The following is a 19,319-nucleotide window of genomic DNA, read 5'->3' as shown; positions in this document are numbered from 1 at the left end:
CTCTCTTCTGTCTTCTCTCTTTCTTTCTATTTCTTCTTTTCTCTTGTTCTACTGCTTTGTTTATATCTCGTAACTAAGCACTGTGGCCTGGCAAGTGGCTAAGCAAGTAAACAGTAAGGTTCCTTCTCTCGCTTGCAAGCCAAGCCTAGCAGCTCCTGGTTTGAAGTTGAGGGCAACATCATATTTGCTGAGGCTGTTTACACTTCTTCCTTTTTTTTTTCCTTTTTTTTTTTTTTTGGAGGGTGGGGGCAGGTAGTTCACCCGCCAGGTGATGAGAGTCAGCTTTTAGGAAGTGGCTCAATATAAATCTCCGGGTCCGTCGACAAATAAGAACTCAAGTGGATTACCTGACGCACACGGGAGCATTAGATGTAAAGCCCTGCAGACTGATGTCACTTTCAGGCCCTGCCAATCCCCAGGGAAGCAGCACACCAAGGCAGAAACTGATGGTCTAAGGAGGTGAGTGTGCCTTTTATGAGCAGCAAAATCCTTCAGACTCAATAAACAATGCAGATAAGATTGGCAAAAAAAAAAAAAAAAGGAATTTGTGTTTGTTTTTTTTTTTTAATATTGCTCAATCTGAAAATTTCTGGCTAATTATTGCAGGGTGCAGTTATGCTCAGAGCAGGGCAAAGGAAGCTCATGGAACACTGACAAGCAACTATGAGCTGTCCATAGGAAAGTGAAAAATAAAAAAAACCTTAGCAAAACAAAAGAAAGTTATGTTGGACTAATGCAATAAGACTTTCACATTAATTGTTCCTCCATTCTTTTCATCTCTGTTTCACTTGGCATTCTACTTTATTCCTTCTCTCTTCAAAACAGCTTTCTTCTAGTGTGGGCTAAATAGAAGTCCCTCTGCCTTCAAAGACTCTGAATTAATTCAACTATTTCCAAGTGTTAAAAGAAAACAAAGAAAAACACAACAACCAACCAAAAAATACTCAAACAAAACAAACAAACCAAAACGACAACAAAAGTACCAAAATGTATGTTGTGTATTGCAATGGCAAATATCCACTTTTATGATAATGTTAGTATTCAGACAGAGCAGACTGTTTTCTTTTTAAAGATGATCTTCAGAAATTGGATGACACAGCAGAAAATATGGTGACATACAAAAGGCCAAAAAGATACAACAAGAAATTATACCAGTAATCCGTCTCTTTTGCTGTCCATGTCTATGGTAGGCACAAGTTCAGATTATTTTACCATCAGAAACGGAAATGATCATTACCCTAGATCCTCAATCTGCATGATTTGTCAGCTGACACTCAGCCATGTTGTCTTCATGTTTTGTCTTTCCTCGGACTTTAACTTAACTGCCTCCACTCCTGATTCTTGTCCTCTGTAAGTGCTCTTCTGGGGAGCAGTTGGAGGATTCTTCACCTTTTCCCTCCAGCTTTGTATAATCATTCCACAAATATGCATTTATTTACACTTTCTCCCTATAATTTGTCCCTGAGCAATGTGACTTGCAAAATGCAATTTCAGCTACAGTCTTTATGCCAATGCCTCACAGATCTCTCCACTGTAGATTTCCCTCCTCATGTCCAAGTGAAAACCTTGGATTTCCTCTCTTTGTCTAACTTCATGCAACTAGCCATTTAAATGCCAAAAAAAAAGCCCTCTTATTTCTGTATTTCTCACTCCTTTTTCCTTAGTCACTGTGAATGATGCCAGTGTTAACTCTAGCCCATACCCTGGGTTTCACATTGAGTTTAGTCTTCCTAGGTCAGCCCTTCCACTGTATATGGATCTTGGCATGTGCTTTTGAATAAAATTTACAAGCTATGGTCTTCTTTATCTACTTTTAAACAAGACTTATTCAAGCTTTCATCATCTCTTCAGGCACTGACAAATGCAATATTAACTTATCCAAAACATCACTGAAAACATCCATTTTGCTGAATTTTCACACTCGGCACATAACCCATCTTTTTGTATTATTTCACTGGTCCTTGTTCTTTATAGCAGCAAAATAAATCTACTTTTTTCTAAATTTAGTCTTGGTCCAGAAGTCATAAATCTGATCTGAAGAGTATTCTGTCAGGAATGCAGGCAGGAATAAAACTAGGTAAAGTCTCACATCTGACATGTCTCGAACAGAACATTTTAGAACCAGAAACCAACATTCACTGATAAATCTTACCAAGTATGCAATAAAGGCTACTCGTTGACCCTTTTCCTTTGATCACTGGGCCTGATACTGTTCTTAGTTTTTTGGATTCATGGATCCAGATACCAACAGATCAGCAAAAGGCTGTTGATAGTAAAATGAAAGTCTGAGCATTGATGAACCTCGGGATGTATTCAGCCTGATTGTCCAATACAGTCATACTAGTGGGAGAAAAGCAACACGGGAGTTTGTGGCTGTTCTGGGGTAATCACTGAGGAGGAGATACGAGGTTATTTATAGTGGTACGTTTGTAGCCACCAGATTTGATTTAAGTAGATATGTGTGGAATGCTGTTTGTGGAGTTAATAGGGCGTGTGGCTTGTGGAATCATTTTGCTAGAAATAATGTGTTGTGTGACTATGCTCTCCTTAAATAATGTAGAAATGTTGATTCGATTAACTAATCAAAGTTCCTAAATATTTTACACCCAATTGCTTTAAGAAAGACTCAGTCAACTTTCTCATGAAAACATGGGCTCAATGCAAACCTGTGGTAGTTCTGTTGGTATAAACAATAGTTTTAGTTTGGTGAAATCAAATTCTTACCCGTAGTTCTTTCACTATTCTAAATAGTTATAGAAAAAAAAGCCATTTTAGAAAATTACTCCCATCATATTGGTCTGAACCAAAGCAGTATTTCAGACTCATAAACTGAAAACAGACCATAAGACCTTCAGTTACATTTGTTCTATTCACCTATTGAATCCTTGCTGCGTACAGATGACATGTATGTAATTGTGGCAAAGTTTATATAACTAGATCGCCATGAAAGAAGGTTAACAAGATGAGAGCCTATTTATCCCAGTGAAGGAACTGCTGGATGGAGGCTTAGTATCTCTCTTATGTTCTGTCCAGCTTTCTGAGAACTGGCAAGGGTTAGAATCCAATTATTCTCTGACATTAATGCCTTTTCATCCCACAGAAGCTGAAGTGTGGGAAGCTCTTAAAGTTTACATAAAGGTGAGGATTATTATTTACTTCTTAGCTGAAGGTGGTACAAACAGACTGTCAAAACTATAACCATAGGTCAGGCATGGGGTTTCTGTTAAACAGAGAAGACTCACAGCACTTCTATTAAGTTTAAACTGTTTTTAGTTCAGAGTCCCATAAACTGCTTGAGCTGTCAGAGCTAAATGGAGATCACTTGAGCTTTCAGAAAAAGAACAGGGTATCTACTTTTTTTTGTTTGTTTAGATCTGCTCAAGTCCTATAACAGGACCTAAACACTTCGTCTGATAGTCAACTTCCATACCTCATCCCTATGCCAAGTATACATATAAATTAAGGTTTTATTTCCATAATGGTTTCTAAGCAGATTGGAATTTGTCCAGTCGTCTATATTTAGTTTAGCAAAGTAATATAGGGATGTGAGTCTATGCTTGTGTTCTGCTCTTTTCTGTCAGAGGTATTTCACAGCAGTATCTTCATGGGGATCAGGTCTGATTTCTGTAGCCCTGACCTCAGTTTTGAAGAAAAAGATAAGTGGTCAATATGTAAGCAAGATGTAAAGAAAGGATCTATATAAGGAAATTAATTTCAAATTAATAGCTAAACAAACATATCTAAACAGCCTGCTTCTCCTTAAGAAAAAGCTTCTAAGTTAATTAAAAGCAGACAAAAACCACACTAAACTGAGAGTGGAGGTGTTTTAGGGTTTGTTTTTAAGTTTGTGTTTGAAGGGGGCAGGAAGGCAGCATAACTCTTAACTGACACTGGTGACAATAACTGGTTTTCCCTAAGAACAACAGCTGGCAAAGGCTGGATTAAACCACTGGGAGTTTCTAAATCTTTAGAAAGCTCTATGAATGGATGAGACTCCATTAAAATATCACTTTTAACACAGTCTGTTTAATTTGCATTTGCCTCTTACATTGCTTTTAAGATGTGATGTGAGGCAATAAAACATGACCAGACAAGTAGCTCATGTTTGTGATACCTGATTGCAGCTCTGCTGATCCCATAAGTAATTCAATGAGAGTCAGTATTCCTGTGATACATCCTCCAGTGCACCTTCCTAGGGTACAAGAAGAGCATGTGTAAAGCAAGTAATTAATAATATAAAGTACAAACTGACACTTTTTAATGCCAAATGTTCTCAGACTGTAATGCAATCACTCTCTAAAAAGAAAGAGTGCAATTTCTTTAAAGGTTTCTGGAATGTGGTGATGGAATTCCACATGTGCACTCCATGTATAGTTTCATTAAAAATGGCCATTTTACTCAGGAATGGCATGGACACTTGTTATAAGGGGAAAAAAAAATTAGAAAAGAGATTTTATATTTTATTTGCTCTTGGCCACCACAATGCAACCTGCATGAATTCAGATATACTTGTTTATATCAGATTAACACTTACAGAGTGAAAATATTTTTTTTTCTACAATAACTGAAGTGATCAAAATATATCTTCATTTCAAAATCCTAGAATTAGTGCACATATGTGTTCACAGGGTAGCATCCCACAATGCAGAGATTTGTGCAGACATCAAACTAGCACAAAGAGGTACAGTTTTACCCAAGGGAAATTGTTTGCAATTGAATTTATCTTCCTTATTCTGTCGAAGGTAGTTTGCTTAGTGCAAAGTCAAGGTATTGTGCAATACAGGTATAACACACACTATTAATTATCTTCAAAATGCTTTGGTCGGTTCATAATAAAATACCAAGTCAAAAGACAAAAAGCTAAGTTGTCCATATTCCTCTGCCTGCCATTTAGCTCACAGTCCCCACATTTAGTTTATTTTCAAAACTCATTATATGGAATGCTAGATTCTACTAGCATTTCTTTTCCTACTTGGATCACCTTACAACGACAAGGGAGAAACAGCTGATATACTGGTCCCTGTGGCCTTGTTCTGAATCCTGGAAACGCCTTTTCCTCTGGAATTATTCTTAGAAAGCCAAATACAAAGTCTTAATTGATAAAGGGTGCAGGAAGGAAGATCCAGCATGTCAATAGATAATTTAGAAAGACAGAAGTGGGGTACAGATGTAAATTAGAAGTATGTTTGGCAGATTGCTGAACTAAATCTCACAGCTGAAAAGCTGCACTCATTTACAATCAGTCTTTCCTCAGTAAAGAAACCACAACTTGGATGTGATTAGGTAGAATATATTGGCACAATCCAACCCAGTGAACCCACTGTCTAATGTTGTCCTCAGATAGTGCCAAACCCCACAAACTTTTCCTAAATTTGCCCATGCAAAATTTCAGTTGATTAGTAGTATAAATAAGGAACACCCTATGCTGTGTTAATATAATTGTGTAAAAATACGAGGCATGTGATAACACAAACACTGTTCCCTCATTATTAAAGTACACTTCTCTCCACAAACAATTTCTGTGTGGTGAAGTATGCGTAATCATTGTACATACTTTGTTGCCTATTTACTTGATATAGTTATGAATATAAATTGGCTGTACATGGAATCATGGCAGCTCAGAAAGAAATTTGCAGAATCTGTAAAGAAGGAGTTAATGGTATTAATGATTTTTCAGATTACATAGTTTCTTGACTAGATACAAAGAAACGTCATTTTTACTGAGCTCAGTATCCCGTAGACATGAACATGACCCTACCGCAATGGCAATGTTCACATCTATAACCTGTCGCATGGTGCCCCACGGTGGCTGCTTGCCTTCCGTTACACCTGCTCGTGACAGCAAGTGCTCAACTCGTTTTGGTTGCTACTAAAATAAAATATTTACACCCTTTCATAACTATTTGCTAATAGTCAGAATTCAAGTGTAAACCAACATTTGGCAACTAGCGATTGTTTCTAGTTCCATTCAAAGAGGGAATACATGTCCCTCCAGCTAGTTACTTAAGTTGATTTCATATTGCTTTTCAAGACATAAATAAATAAAAACTCTAGCTGTTATAATGTTTCTTTTATTAAGTTCTTTTTTATCTATTTCATTAGTAAAATGAAAAAAAAATTACATCAACTGTCCTTATCAACAATTAGAATTTGTGATTTTTGGTTCATGCTTCTCTGTACACTTTTTTAGGCTGTACTATGTCGGTTGTAATTAGTTTCTAGCAAATTTCCATTTCACTTTCTTCTGTGAAATGTAGCTTCTGTGCCATAACCAATAGTAAAAAAATGTTTAAGAAAATATATTATTACCAACAGGTTTGTTTATTTTATGTAAACATTTGTATTCCTTCTGGAATTTTCTAAAATGATTCAAAAATCTGGGTTTTATTTCCACATATATCTCCCTTAGCAAACAATATTTATCAACCTGTTCTCATGAGAGGGCATGGATGTCAATTCTGGCTGTGATTTGTCAAGACTTAGTGTGGAAAAACTGGGCCCTCTGAGTACCCAAAATTCCTGTTGATCTCTTCTTGATGAAATAATGAGTTGGGTGAGGAGAGGGTTTGTTAATTTCCAGAGGCAGCTTTCACTGCTGCAAGGTACCCAGGTGCCTCTGCGACGATAATATATAAATGTCTAAAATAAAGACGTGATAGAATTACAGTGGCTGCACATTTGCACAGGTGGCTCAGCCTGAGAAGTCCCATGAAATTCCATTTTGGGCAATCCAATCTATTGAAGATTGCTTAGATAAAGAAAGGTTAGATGGTCCATTCTTGCAAATATTTAAAAATATATAACTAAAAAGATTTTTTTTAAATCAGCACACAGTTCTTTGTCTAAATGTTGATATATTGTAGTTACAACACATGCCTAGAATACCTTGTTCCTATTTTCAGCTTGTCTAAAAACATCTTTAGGCATGATCAGATATTTATTTGAAAAACAGCTATTGTGAGTTAAGCAGTTACCGCCTTGTATGTGTTCACTACAGTCTCACTCAGCTGAAGTGTATTGAGTTACTAGGTATATTATGCTAATCCATTGTGGTGCAAAAATAAATCATTATACTTTACTATGGATTTTTTTAGGTAAAAATGACTAATCCCTGTTTCTTTGGGCCTGTTATGTTATAGTTTCTAATTTTTGACATATTTATTTTTGTCAAATTTGCGTCAGATATGCAGATCTGTTGCCTTGACTCCAAAGATTTCACCCTGAATTGTTTGCTTTGCAGTTTATAAATATTAATACGTTAAAACCGTGTTTACTACCAAGAGTGTAGTAATTGATAAGAACTTAATGAAAATATAAAAAATGACAGATCTACATTTTTAATGTAATATCATGACTGCCAAATCTAAACATTTTAATATGATGTTCATAAACATACTTGTATACCAATGTATAGGAGTGAGAGAACTTGCAGTATTTTGACATAATTCAGATTTTACTGGAACTCTTTTATCAAAATATTTCTTAAACCCTCAACAACTGCTTATTTTAAAGCAGCAGTCCTAATCCAAGACTAATGCTACATGGCTGCGGAAACTAAGTAGGTAAAAGAACGGTTAACAGTTAAATGTAAGCAGAGATTGATTCTACATTAACTTAATTTTGGAGTTTCTGTTATTAAATAAAGACACTTATCAGGTTCTCCTTATATATAAAATTCCGTGTTTATTTTGGAAAGGAAACTTCAAGTTCTGAGGTGGACAATTCCCATTATTTTGCCAAATAGACCCTTATCAGCATTCAGATTTTCTCATGGCCCACCATGAACCTTTATTGTCAAACCTATCACTGAAGATCCTGTCAAGTTGTGTCATTCCGTGGCCTCAGAGGGGCTACATCAGAGAGCCCTTGTTGCAAACACCTTGGCCCCTGCCAGATAGCCACAATTCCTTGTGAAGTCTTTTCTGTTTATATATTGTTCTGCAAAACATTTTTGCTTCTGCTACCGATACTCTATTGAACAAATATGAATCTCCTGTGTGCTTACCTATATGTTCTGCTGTAAAGTATCCATACTCTTGCTGTTGCTCTATCTATTAAGAGGTCCAGAGAAAAATGTTGGTTTTTGTTAGGTCCACTGCAAAATATCTGTTTACTTTCAGGGATATGAGGACTTCAGTTTTGTATTTTCTTGGATATCAGTCAAGACAATCAAGGAAACACTTTCCACCGAGGCATATGCAATACATTAATAAAGCCTTTATTCTTGTGAGAAAATACTTCTGCAAAGCAGTTTCAATGCTATAGTGATGCTCAGTGACACTCTCAAAGTTTTATTATCTTATACAGGGTTTTGGTTTTGAAAAATTGATAATAACAATCAAATAAACCTTTGTCCCTACTTGTAAGTCTTGTAAATTTTGCTTAGTGTACAGGAACTTCACAGCCTACCAATCATGCTATCTTTATTTTTTAAATCATTATACTGGTAAGGGGCAAATTTCTTATTTTCCTTTCACAAAGATTTCCTTCATAAAATCTTTACCTATTTTTTCAGCCCATATTAAAATATATAATGCTTCTTCATCATGCTTTGCAACAACACAAATCTGATCTTTTGTGTAATTTCTGCATCATTATTTCTGTTGCATATCAGCTCTATATGCGAGATGAAAACAGATGCTGATAGTGTACAAGGTTGTGAGGGCTAGTTTTAAAAAGTCACTTAGAAATTAATCTCTGTTTAAAAGTGTCAACTTCATAAAATATAAAAACCTTAATGAGAATTTGATTTTGCCCTGGAAAAGAAATGTGTCAAATCTGTATCTGGAGCAAAACACCATTTTATACTTCAAAGGGGCTGTTGTCCTTTTTCACTTGCAAATTTCAATGCAGTCTTACTTCAAATGGGATGATCAGGAACAATAACTCCTCACAAATTTAGTAGTACCATCAGTGATCTGTAAGACTTGTTGCAAATAGCTGGACTGACTGAACTCTATGTCACCCCTCCTGTCTCTTGCTGCACAGAGGAGACCAGAGGTTAACACTGGCAGTCTGTTTACCAATAGAAAGAAACATCTGAAGGTGCCATGACCTGCATCAGCCAAAATCAGTCAGGCTAGTTTAATGTGAAGATGAATATGACCTACCCAGATTAAATTTTGCCTGCAGTGTATTTTGGGGATTCATATTGCCCTCTCTGCCAGCTGAACTTTGCCTTTGGTATGCGTAAACATGGAAGGGAATGCAAAGTTTGGCTGTGATCTAACATACTGCAACAAGAAAAAGTCTCAAAACTGAACACTGGCTAATCCAGTTCCTGGACTGTCCCACAGAAATGATCAGAGGTGAGGTGGGAGGTGTGTCTTCGAAACATACTTAGAGCCTAGTGGCATCTAAAGAGGAATGGGTATGGAGTCTGAGCAATAGTTTCATTTTTTTTCCATATAGATATAAAGAAAGCATCATATATCTGTCTGTGGGGATCTATAAAGGAACCACTTCTAATATAAAGAGCGAAAATGGGTTTGCTTAAATTATGTGAGAATTTTATGGGGAGAGAGTGCAGAGATCTCACTAAAATGGGCATATGAATAGTATATGGGCAGCTTTATGGAAGTGAAGCTTTCAACACCAAGATAGTGGGCAGAACTGGTATTCTGAAGCACCACCCCTATGATGTAAAAATCTATGCTTATTAAAGCCATGTGAAAGGATAAAAGCTGCTGCTAGCAACAATTTCAATATAATATTTGGCATCTTCAACGATGTGGCATAAGCCATTCAAATGTTTGACAATTAACTAAAAATGAAATGCCCATCTTTACAGCGCACTTTGCCTAACTGGCAGATCTTACATATTTTTAAACACTGCTCATAAGCCCTTTTTTGTACCATGCAGTGCAAATACACAAAGGCTTGCTTCAGCCATATTGACGCAGCTTCAAGGTGCTGAGGGGCCTCCTTCTATCTCTAAGAAGGGATATTTGAGGGGGAGAAATAAAAGACAATTATATACTAAACAAAATATTGAAAAAAACAAGGAGAGCGTATTCATGTCAGGTGCCAAGAGCCAAAGGCAACGCTAATGAATAACTCAAAATCTCACAAAGAAGCACTGAAGATTTAGGGGGAAAACAGTGCCAAAACAGATACAGAACAAGAAATCATTACAACACTCTAGGCACCCAATAATGAGATAAAACGCTGCTATGCCGGGCACGAAACAGGAAGCCTGGAGGTCCCAAGGCCATGAAAGATGTCTGGGAACAGGAGAAAAACTGATGCCAGAGTGTGAAGGTTGGGTGCCAAAGCATTGGTGGAGAGCACGAAGGGAAGGACCTGAAAACTGCCAATTTTTTATGAAAGCCCCAGTGGGAAGGGAGGCCTGGCTAAGGGGCGCGTTTTGGAAAGGAACTGCTCCAGGGGAAGGCTGCGGAGGAGCCCGAGCGACGCTGGTGCCAAGCAGGGATGCACGGGCCCGCGGGCAGCCGGGGACCCGCAGCCTCCGCAAGAACCAGCTCGGAGCCAGGAGGGATCCGCCGCGGCGGCCGCTCCGGGCCCTTTCCCGAGACACGGCTGCGGCGAAGGGCAGCGCGGGCGCAGCGCCGAGGGCAGCGGGGCGGACAGCGGCAGCGCGGAGCCCGGGGCCGGGGCGGGGCGAGCGGAGGGGGCGGCAGCCGCGGCGGGCGGGCGGAGCGCGGTGCGTGTGCGCGGCACGGCCCTGGCTCATTACTCAGCGGCCGAGGCAGGAGGCGGTGGCAGCGGGAGGTGGTGAGCGCGGTGGCGGGGGGGCCGTGGCCGCGCTGGAGCGGCGGTCGTCGGTGGGGGGAACGGGGTGAGCCGAGGTGCGGTGCGGCACAGCACAGCACAGCATAGCATGGCGCCGCACGGTACGGCGTTCGGACGAGCGGCCGCGGGGCGGGGGCCGGGCCCGGCCGCTTTGTTTACGTTTCGGCGGGGCAGCGGGCGGGGAGGGACCCGGGGGCGGCCCGTGCCCTTGCCCGGAGGCGGGCGGCGGTGCAGGGCTCTCCGGTCCGGTGACCTTCCGTATCTGCTCGGGGCTGGGGGGGCTGGAGGTGTCTCGGTGGATAATGGCGGGGGCCTCTTTGTTGGTGTGGCAGGAGGGGCAGGAGGCTCGGCGCGGGGCTCCTCCTCCTGGGAGCGGGGGCACCCGGGCTAGAAGGAGCCGCCAGCTCGGGTGCCTGTTCGGCCTTCGAGAAAGGAAGGCTCTGTGGTCGAGGAGGTGGGAGTGCAGCCCTAGGAGAGAGTGGGCCACCTCCGGAGGCAACTTCTGTGACCTTGCTCTTAAAAATGCCTCTTAAAGGATTTTTTTTTTTTTTTTGCTTTAGGATATATAACTGTTCCAAATTTAGGGGCCTGGAAGAGTCCAACTTTTTAATTCTTTTTAATTCTAGTATTTGTTGCAAAAGGAATATGCCGTATATTTTAAGAATTTCTTTTGCTGTTTGGTTTCTCTGTGTTAATAACAGCATCCAGTTTTACTCCCGAAGCCCGTTTCTGTGTGCCTTTCTGTCAGAAGTGGTTCCCATCAGTGACGTTTGACATTAGCACTGCTAATAACCCACAAATACCACTTGATTATATGTTTTTTTCTCTCAGTTACAATAATGGTTTTGAGTGTGTACTGTGTTTTTAAATTTTGGTATTGTACCGAACAGACAATCAAGAAATCCGATAGGCTTTGGCCTATCTGATAATATAAACACAAAGGGTGTTACACTTGTTCGGGGAAGGAAAGTATTACTTGCCCTAGGGCATGTGCATGTGGAATTGAGCAAGCTTACTCCTTGCAGCTGGGTTTTACTTACAGGTGTGGAGACTTAGCCTGGTTTTGCTTCTGGAGATGCCAACAAATGCACTGCTGTGGCAGAATAGTATATGACATGCAACTTCATGTATTTGTTGGTATATCAGCACATTAGATAACTTGAGATGGTTTAAACTGTAATATGAAGAGAAACTGGGCCAAACCTAGTTAAGGTTATTGTTGAAGTGAGTTCCCTGGCGTATTTGAATGTTCCTTGTATATAATGAAGGGAAACTTCTAATTATTCTAATAGTAGTTAAGAAAAATATGTTGAATTTCACATAGTCCCCTGCTTTGGTGTCAGTCTGTGGAGGCAGCCATCTTGTGTTTTTTCCACTCTTGATTCAAAGATGTGTAACATCAGACCAGTTTGATAGTAGGATGCAGGTATGGAGTTCTGCAGAATATGTGATGCTGGTGCAGGGACCAAACAAATTCCAGTGTGCAGAGTTGTTTTGTCATCGATCTGAAAAAGGAACTTTACAGTCTCTCCCAGTGCAGAAATTCCCATGCTTTTTGGACCATTGGCTCATATAAGCATTCAAAGTAATTTTGTGGGCTACCATATACTTCATGGAGATTTTTAAGTCAGAAACATTAGCAAGTTGATCTAGTATGGTTCTGAGTCCTATAGTTTTGGACTGCTTGTTCTAGACGGAAATAGAGTTGCCTTTTGTGTGTGTCTTCTGTGTTTTAACTTTTAACCCTGCTCTTTAGGGACAAACGCCTTTCCTGGCTTTATAGGAGCACAAGTATAGCCTCATTTGCCAAGGGTTTAGGTAAAGTTGTTACATTGGTGAATTGTTATGTAAATATTGGGAAATAAACAGGTGTTGAGATTTTTAACTGATTTTCTGCTTGCTACTCACCTGAAATGAATTGGTGTTAATTTCATGTTTAGTTTAGTTTTTTTCTTTTTTAAACCGTGAGCTAATGGGATAGTAATTGAGGTTAAACTGCTACTTTGTTATTTGTTCACTGTATATGTGGTTTTTGTTTCTTTTTCATCCTTCCTCAGCTGCCTAAATTGTTTGAATGTTCATTGTTCAAAAGATGCATGGAAAGCACATACTCAGCTCCTCATTTCTGAGGATTGGTCCAATATTCTGGACAAATACAAATGTCCCTCATGATAGTCTGCTGAAAAGTATGGTGTGCTATTTTTTAAACTTTGTTTCTCACCTAACCCCCTTGTGAAAAAGTACTCTGTGTGTGTATAGTTTTCCCATGTATTTTTAAGATATATAATGTTAATTGCTGTATCAGTTTGGAAATCAGACTAATCTGGTCTTGATCTTAGGTTTTTAGTGAAGGCTGAGTGTGTTTTATTGCTTTAAATGTTTCCTTTTAAAAAGCAACCAAACAAAAGCCCCCAAACTAAAAACAAACAACCCAAACAAACAAACCACAAGCTAATCCTTAAACAGAAACCTGGTTCTGCAGGTTTCAAATTGTGTTACAGAAAGATCTCTTGGCTTTTTAGAGCTTTTTAAAAATCCAGCTGAGACTACTTATGTTGTTTACCTGCTGTGAGATTCACCACTTTGGACATGGATTCTGAAAAGCAATTTTACTTTGATTTAAGAATCTGAGCTGCTACTTCTCAAATCTCTCAAGAATCCTCTTGTTTAAATGGAGGTAGAAATTCACCTTTAATAAATACTCTTTCTGGCTATTCTGGTGCATAGATGAGCTACATTTAAAAAGACATTAATTGCTCTGTTACAAAGTATGTTTGCATGAAAATACATCAAGTCACTTTTAGTTCCAAATATTCTTTTTAACAGTGACTTTAGTGTCAGTGGAAGACACTTGCCTGATAAAGTCCTTGTGTTTTCAGAGCACTTATGAGTGTTTATATAGTGTTGTCACAGAATAGTTTTGTGTTTAGAGGTTACCTTATTTCAGCAGTCTCTCTTACCTGCTGTTCCTTCTTACCAGCTGCTGTGTGGTAAAATAGATCAAGAGCTAACTGGTCCATCTGGGGGAAAAAAAAAATAATCTTCCTCTTTGGCTGTTTTTCAGCCTGATCAGTTCTGTCTGAAGAAACAGCTGTGCTATTGCAAGGTTAGAAGACAAGGAGGTTCCTTAGGTGGGGCTTGCTGTCAGTTATTCATATGCACAAAGGTATTCATGATCAGGTAGTGGTTGTTGGGTGACTAAAGTGATGGAAGGGGTCAAACGTCTTTTTTGTTGAGAGGTGCTTGTTTAAAGATCTGTTTGCAGTCTTGGTCTTCTGCTGCTGTTACTGAAAACCGTTCTGAACAAGATGGTTATTTTGATTTCTTGAATGCATGGTGGAGTCCAACATGAGTTGGGGATGAACACTCATTTGGTAATGAATGTTTATCTAGAAGTTATGAGTCAGTAACTTTGTGTGGATGGACATCATCTTCCACACCTACTTGTATTAATTGTTTCAAAGCATATGTGTACTATGAATAGGGGCCTTTAAATGAGATGTGTGGAGATTTTTGGACAGAGGCAGAGTAGTGAGGCAGAAGGTATATCCTTGCAGTGCTGATGACTATTAGTGTTTTCTGCTTGCTTTATTATGTTTGTGAAGAAGGAAGTATTAACTATTTTAGTACTGTATAGAATCATAGGATGTCCTGAGTTGGAAGTGACCTACAAGGATCATTGAGTCCAACTCCTGTCCCTGCATATGACAACCCCACAGATCACACCATGTGTCTGAGAGCGTTGTCCAGTCTCTTCTTGAACAGTCAGGCTTGGAGCTGTGACACCTCCCTGGGGAGCCTGTTCCAGTGCTCCAGCACCCTCTGGGTGAAGAACCTTTTCCTAATGTTCAACCTAAACCTCCCTGGCACATCTTCCTGACATTTCCTTGGGTTCTGTCGTTCTTCACTAAAGAGAAGAGTTCAGTGCCTGCCTCTCTTTCTCTCCTTGTGAGGAAGCTGTAGACTACGATGAGGTCTCCTCTTAGTTTGCTCTTCTCCAAGCTGAACAAATCAAGTGACTTGAGCCACTCCTCATATGGCTTCCTCTCCAAACCCTTCACCAACTTTGTAGTCCTCTCCTGGACACTCTCCAGTAGCTTAATATCTTTTTTTTTTATCCTGTGTTGTCCAGAACTGCACACAGTGCTCCAGGTGAGGCCGCACCAGTGCAGAGTAGAATGAGACAATCACCTCCCTCGCCCGACTGGCAATGCTGTGCTGGAGGCACCCCAGGACACGGTTGGCCCTCTTGGCTGCCAGGGCACACTGTTGGTATTTTACCTGTAGGAATGCAAATGCTCTTTTCTTTTGTGGCACTTCAAAATACATAGCATTTATCTTTTATGTTATTTTGCTTGGTAGGGGCAGCTTTTAATCCAGTCTTCAAAACTTCCCTTACTGTAGCTTTTCCAAGCTTATTGTATCTCAGTAACACATGAAGTCTCCAGGAGAGAAGTACTTGAATTACCCTACTCTTTTCCTGTCCCAAGTCTTTTTCAAAATGTGGGACTGCAGATGTAGGTCACTGATTAGTTTCCCAATATGCTTGTACTTACCAAATAGTTAGTGGAATTTTATTAATACTGTTCATCTGTACATGTTTGTCCTGTGGTGAAACTGTAACCTCAGTGGACAGTGACGTTTCTAAGAAATGTGTTGTGTTAGAAGAATTAAAAACTGATGTGGAGAAATTCATGATGACTTGGTGATGGTTTGAATATGTTGCCATTACATTGACTTAAAATGTACAGGAAGTAAATAGCAATAAATGTAGCTATAGATTATGCAGCCTTTAATTAGGGTTATATAACTGAATTCAAAGAATAAGTCACAGAAAACAAAATCAAAACCAACCAGAATTGCTCAATACTTTGAAAATGTGACTTGAGATTTCCTGGGTGCAAACTTTTGTGGACTCAAGGAACACACCAAGCACATGGCAGCTAGCCTCCTTTTGTGAACTGGAAAACTCTTCCATTCTGGGTAGTGTAAGAATCACTACAGCTCATACAGCCAACACTGATTAGGAGTTTGCTTCTGCTACAGATTCTGCAAAGCCTTTGGGTGAGAACTCCTCCAAGAGACTGGAACTGACTGCATCAAACTGTGAGAAAGAGGTCCATTACTGATGGTGAATCAGAGCAGCATGGAGATCTGCCCAACCAGATGTTTATATAGTACCGTTACCTTGTCTATTATTTATTCTGTAAAATAGTTTTGTAATGTTTTCTGAGGCCTGCATTTTTTTTAAGCTTGAAGAGATAGTGATCTTGGTGTACCAAGCTTATAATTAAAAGCAACACCTTTCTGTTTAACTTCAGATGCTTTTTTCTTCCAAGTAATTAAAAACTAATCCTTGGTGTGGTGGTTGTGTGGTGGTGGTTTTTTGTGTGTGTGTTTCGTTTTTCTGATTGAATTGATTGCATGTAAGCTTGATACTAAAATAAGCCTCATAGTTGTAGCCCATATTGTCACTTTTATTGTTGAATAAATGCTGCTAGATATGTGAACAGATGGGATGCTTATTAATCATTCTCAGTTGGATATTGTAGACTAATGCTAAAATGGTGACTGGCAGAAAATGTACTTTAATGGTCATTTGTGTTGCAAACAAAGCAAGTACTGTATATATGCTCGTGGAGGGGGGGGTGTAAAGAGGGGGAACATTAATTTTACAGTGCTGCTGGAAAGCCTCTTCACTGTAATTAGTGATTTTTGAGTATTAAAACATATGAAAACAAAAAAACAATCCCCTCCCAACAAACAAATAAAACAAAAATAAAGATAACAAGTCTGACAACTCCCCGTTACTTAATTATATTGACATTACACCAAGCTCTTTGTGGTTGGGGTTTTGTTTTTACTATGGATCTTGAAAGCATGCAGGAAAATGTCTTAACAAAATATTTACTATTTTAACTACAAATTGTGGCTAAGAGCTGTGTTCTCTTCATTGTAGTCTTTGTCTATTCAAACATTTACCTTGTATCTTAGTCTGCTAAACAAAACTGAAATGTCTCCAGTCTGGTGTTTTGACTGTTGTGCAATAAAAAGAATGAACGTTAGGAATCGTATTTCTCCCTGTGATCTCAAAGCCGTGGAAATGCCCAGCTCTGCAAGTGTCTGTGTCCCTATGCACGTAGGTGCATAAAAGGGTCCTTCTGCTGTTGACTGCTGTGAGCTGCTGACTGGGCAGCAGCCCTTCCAGAGGAGGACCTAGGGTTCTTGATGAATGAGAAGCTGGCCAGGAGTAGTCAGCAGTGTGCTTCTGTGGCCCTCAAGGCTCATTACTTGCTGGAATGCATTAGAAACAGCCTGGTAACTGTTCTATACAGGGAGCAGCTGTGAAGCTGCAGTGCTGCCCAGTAGATCAAATATACATGCACCCTGGGTGAGAGGCAAACTGGAGGGAGCCCAGCATTGGGTTGCTCAGATGGTTGGGGGCTGGAGCACCTGAGAGTGAAGGAGGGACTGGGTTTGCAACCTGAGGAAGAGAAAGCTAAAGGAGAATGTAGTTGATGTATTTAACCATCTTTAAGCAAGGGGTTATAGAGATGATGGAGCTGCTTTCCCCTCAGAGGTGAATAGTGAAAAAATGAGTCAATGTTTGTAAGACATGAGAATGAAAATTTCAGTAGGACACAAAGGGAATGTCTTGATGTGTGGAAGTGGGTGGCCATTGCACCAAGAGCCCAGACGGGCCGTGGAATCTCCATGCCTGGAACCTTCTAACTGGAAAAGGTTGAGCAGCCTGATATAAATACAAATTTGAAGTTCTATCTCTTTTGAGCAGGTGGATGGTCCCCAGGGCTTGCTTTCAAGCCATATCACAATTCTACTGTTTATAGATCTTTTTAATTATTATTTTCAAAGCAGCTTGAGGAAGCTGACAAAACCAAGGCATGGTGATGTAGATTAACACAGTTCTGAGCAGGCTTGTTTGAAGCTGTGGAGGGAAAAGTAATGGGATGCGATAAGCATCTTCATTCAAGTCTGCTGGTGGCAATACTGGCAATTTTTTTGCTCTGCTTTGAGCTTTCTGGCTGACTAGGCCAGAACTGCTTGCAGGCTAACATAAAGGACGAAAAAAGGGTATGGTAGCTATCATGCCCATGATCACTGTGATGAACATAAAACCCGGTCTCCAAAGGAACAGCCTGCAATAAGCAGCCTGGTAGCCAGCTGAAGGTTGTCCAGGTCTTGCTTTCTGTATCAGAGGAGTGTGTTGGCAGCTGCTGCTGAAGGATTTGATCTTCTGCAGGGTGGGTGATGGTTTCTTACATGTAGCTGGAGAGCTCTGAGAAGTGGCTTCATGGACTGAATCAGCTCTGATCTGATTTCTAATTGATCGCAGTAGCAGTTCATGACTGCAAAGAGGTGGTAGGACTAAAATCACCTGGGGAAAAAAAAAAAAAAGAGAGCCATGGCAGGTCCATAAATCCATCTGTGCCGTTGTCCTTAATACCTGTGCTGCCTCAAGAAGAGAGAATCCTGTAGCTCATTTGTTACTGTTAATTCTTATGTGTTTGTCCATTTAATAAAGCTGATGTGAAATCTTAGCGAAAGGAAGGTGAACAGAGCAGAAAGCTACAACCCAGTGTGACTGTTTTTCCTCTTAGGAGATCTGCTGTTGTGGGGTTTGAACCTGTGTGTAGTCAAATACATGAACACAGCTGCTCATGTGTGACTGCAAGATAGAGTTCTGTGGGAAAAGCACATCCTTGCAAGCCCTGGATGTATTCTGTAATAGCTTTCATGCCTAGGATTATGTTGCAGCAAGGTTAACAGTAGTTATGATGCTTACTTGCAGGATCTCAGGCATGAAAAGTACAAACATAATTTCTAATTTGTAATCCTAATTGCAGATTTTACTATGGAAACAGTGAAAGTGAATGCTATGGTTGACATGCTGATCAGCATAAATCTTGATAAATTCCTGATTGCTCCTTGTGTGAATGTTTTGGATGATGGGAATCATCCTTGTCACCTTCAGAGTAGGAAGAGTAGTAACATGATATCCTAAAAAGCTTTACTAGAATGATGTGGGCCAACTTCATTTGTTTGATTTACTGCCAAAAGTGGGTATACAGGATACAGTAACAGGAAGGCCCTTGTGCATGTCAGTGTCTCATTTAATGAGTAGTGAAGTGTTCCAGCAGCAACTGACTTTCATTTGTATGGTTGCTCCAATGCAAAGCTCCTCCTTGTTGAACAGCAGCTAGTGTTTATTTTGCTCTTTTTTAAATTGAAGCGTGGCAAGATTCTTGTACTGCTTGTATGTCAAGTTGGGGAAGAAGACAGTTCAGCTTCTAACATACTTGTGTTGAAGATAAGAGAGTTTCATTAATATTAGCATGGCATTGCAGGGAAATCAGAAAATCTTGGTGTGATTAGAGCTACTTTATTGTTATCCTCTATTTATTTCATTTGAAATTCTTCCTACTTTTCTTCAGAAATTTTCTTATCACGACTCATAGTGTGCATAGCCGCTAGCACTAGCATGTCGTGCACAACTGTGCTTCTGAAGTTGTACCTTTTTTTTTTTTTCTCTTATTTAAAGAATGGGA

The 19,319-nt window shown here is 39.8% G+C and overlaps 1 protein-coding gene across 6 annotated transcripts in view; it reads left to right on the top strand.

Annotated features, from left to right (window-relative positions):
• Positions 1–10,646: 10,646 nt before the first annotated feature.
• The window catches only part of MAPK8 (mitogen-activated protein kinase 8), a 51,340-nt gene continuing 42,667 nt past the window's right edge, over positions 10,647–19,319 (top strand). For 3 of the 6 annotated variants that reach the window (XM_065843904.2, XM_065843905.2, XM_071811961.1), the window contains exon 1: positions 10,647–10,734. The gene's annotated coding sequence lies outside the window, so the exon portion shown is untranslated. The other 3 variants (XM_071811960.1, XM_071811958.1, XM_071811959.1) reach the window with 3 other exon arrangements.

This window comes from Patagioenas fasciata, chromosome 8 (assembly GCF_037038585.1).
Source record: "Patagioenas fasciata isolate bPatFas1 chromosome 8, bPatFas1.hap1, whole genome shotgun sequence".
Classification (NCBI taxonomy): domain Eukaryota; kingdom Metazoa; phylum Chordata; class Aves; order Columbiformes; family Columbidae; genus Patagioenas; species Patagioenas fasciata.
This window is presented reverse-complemented; position numbering and strand designations above follow the sequence as displayed.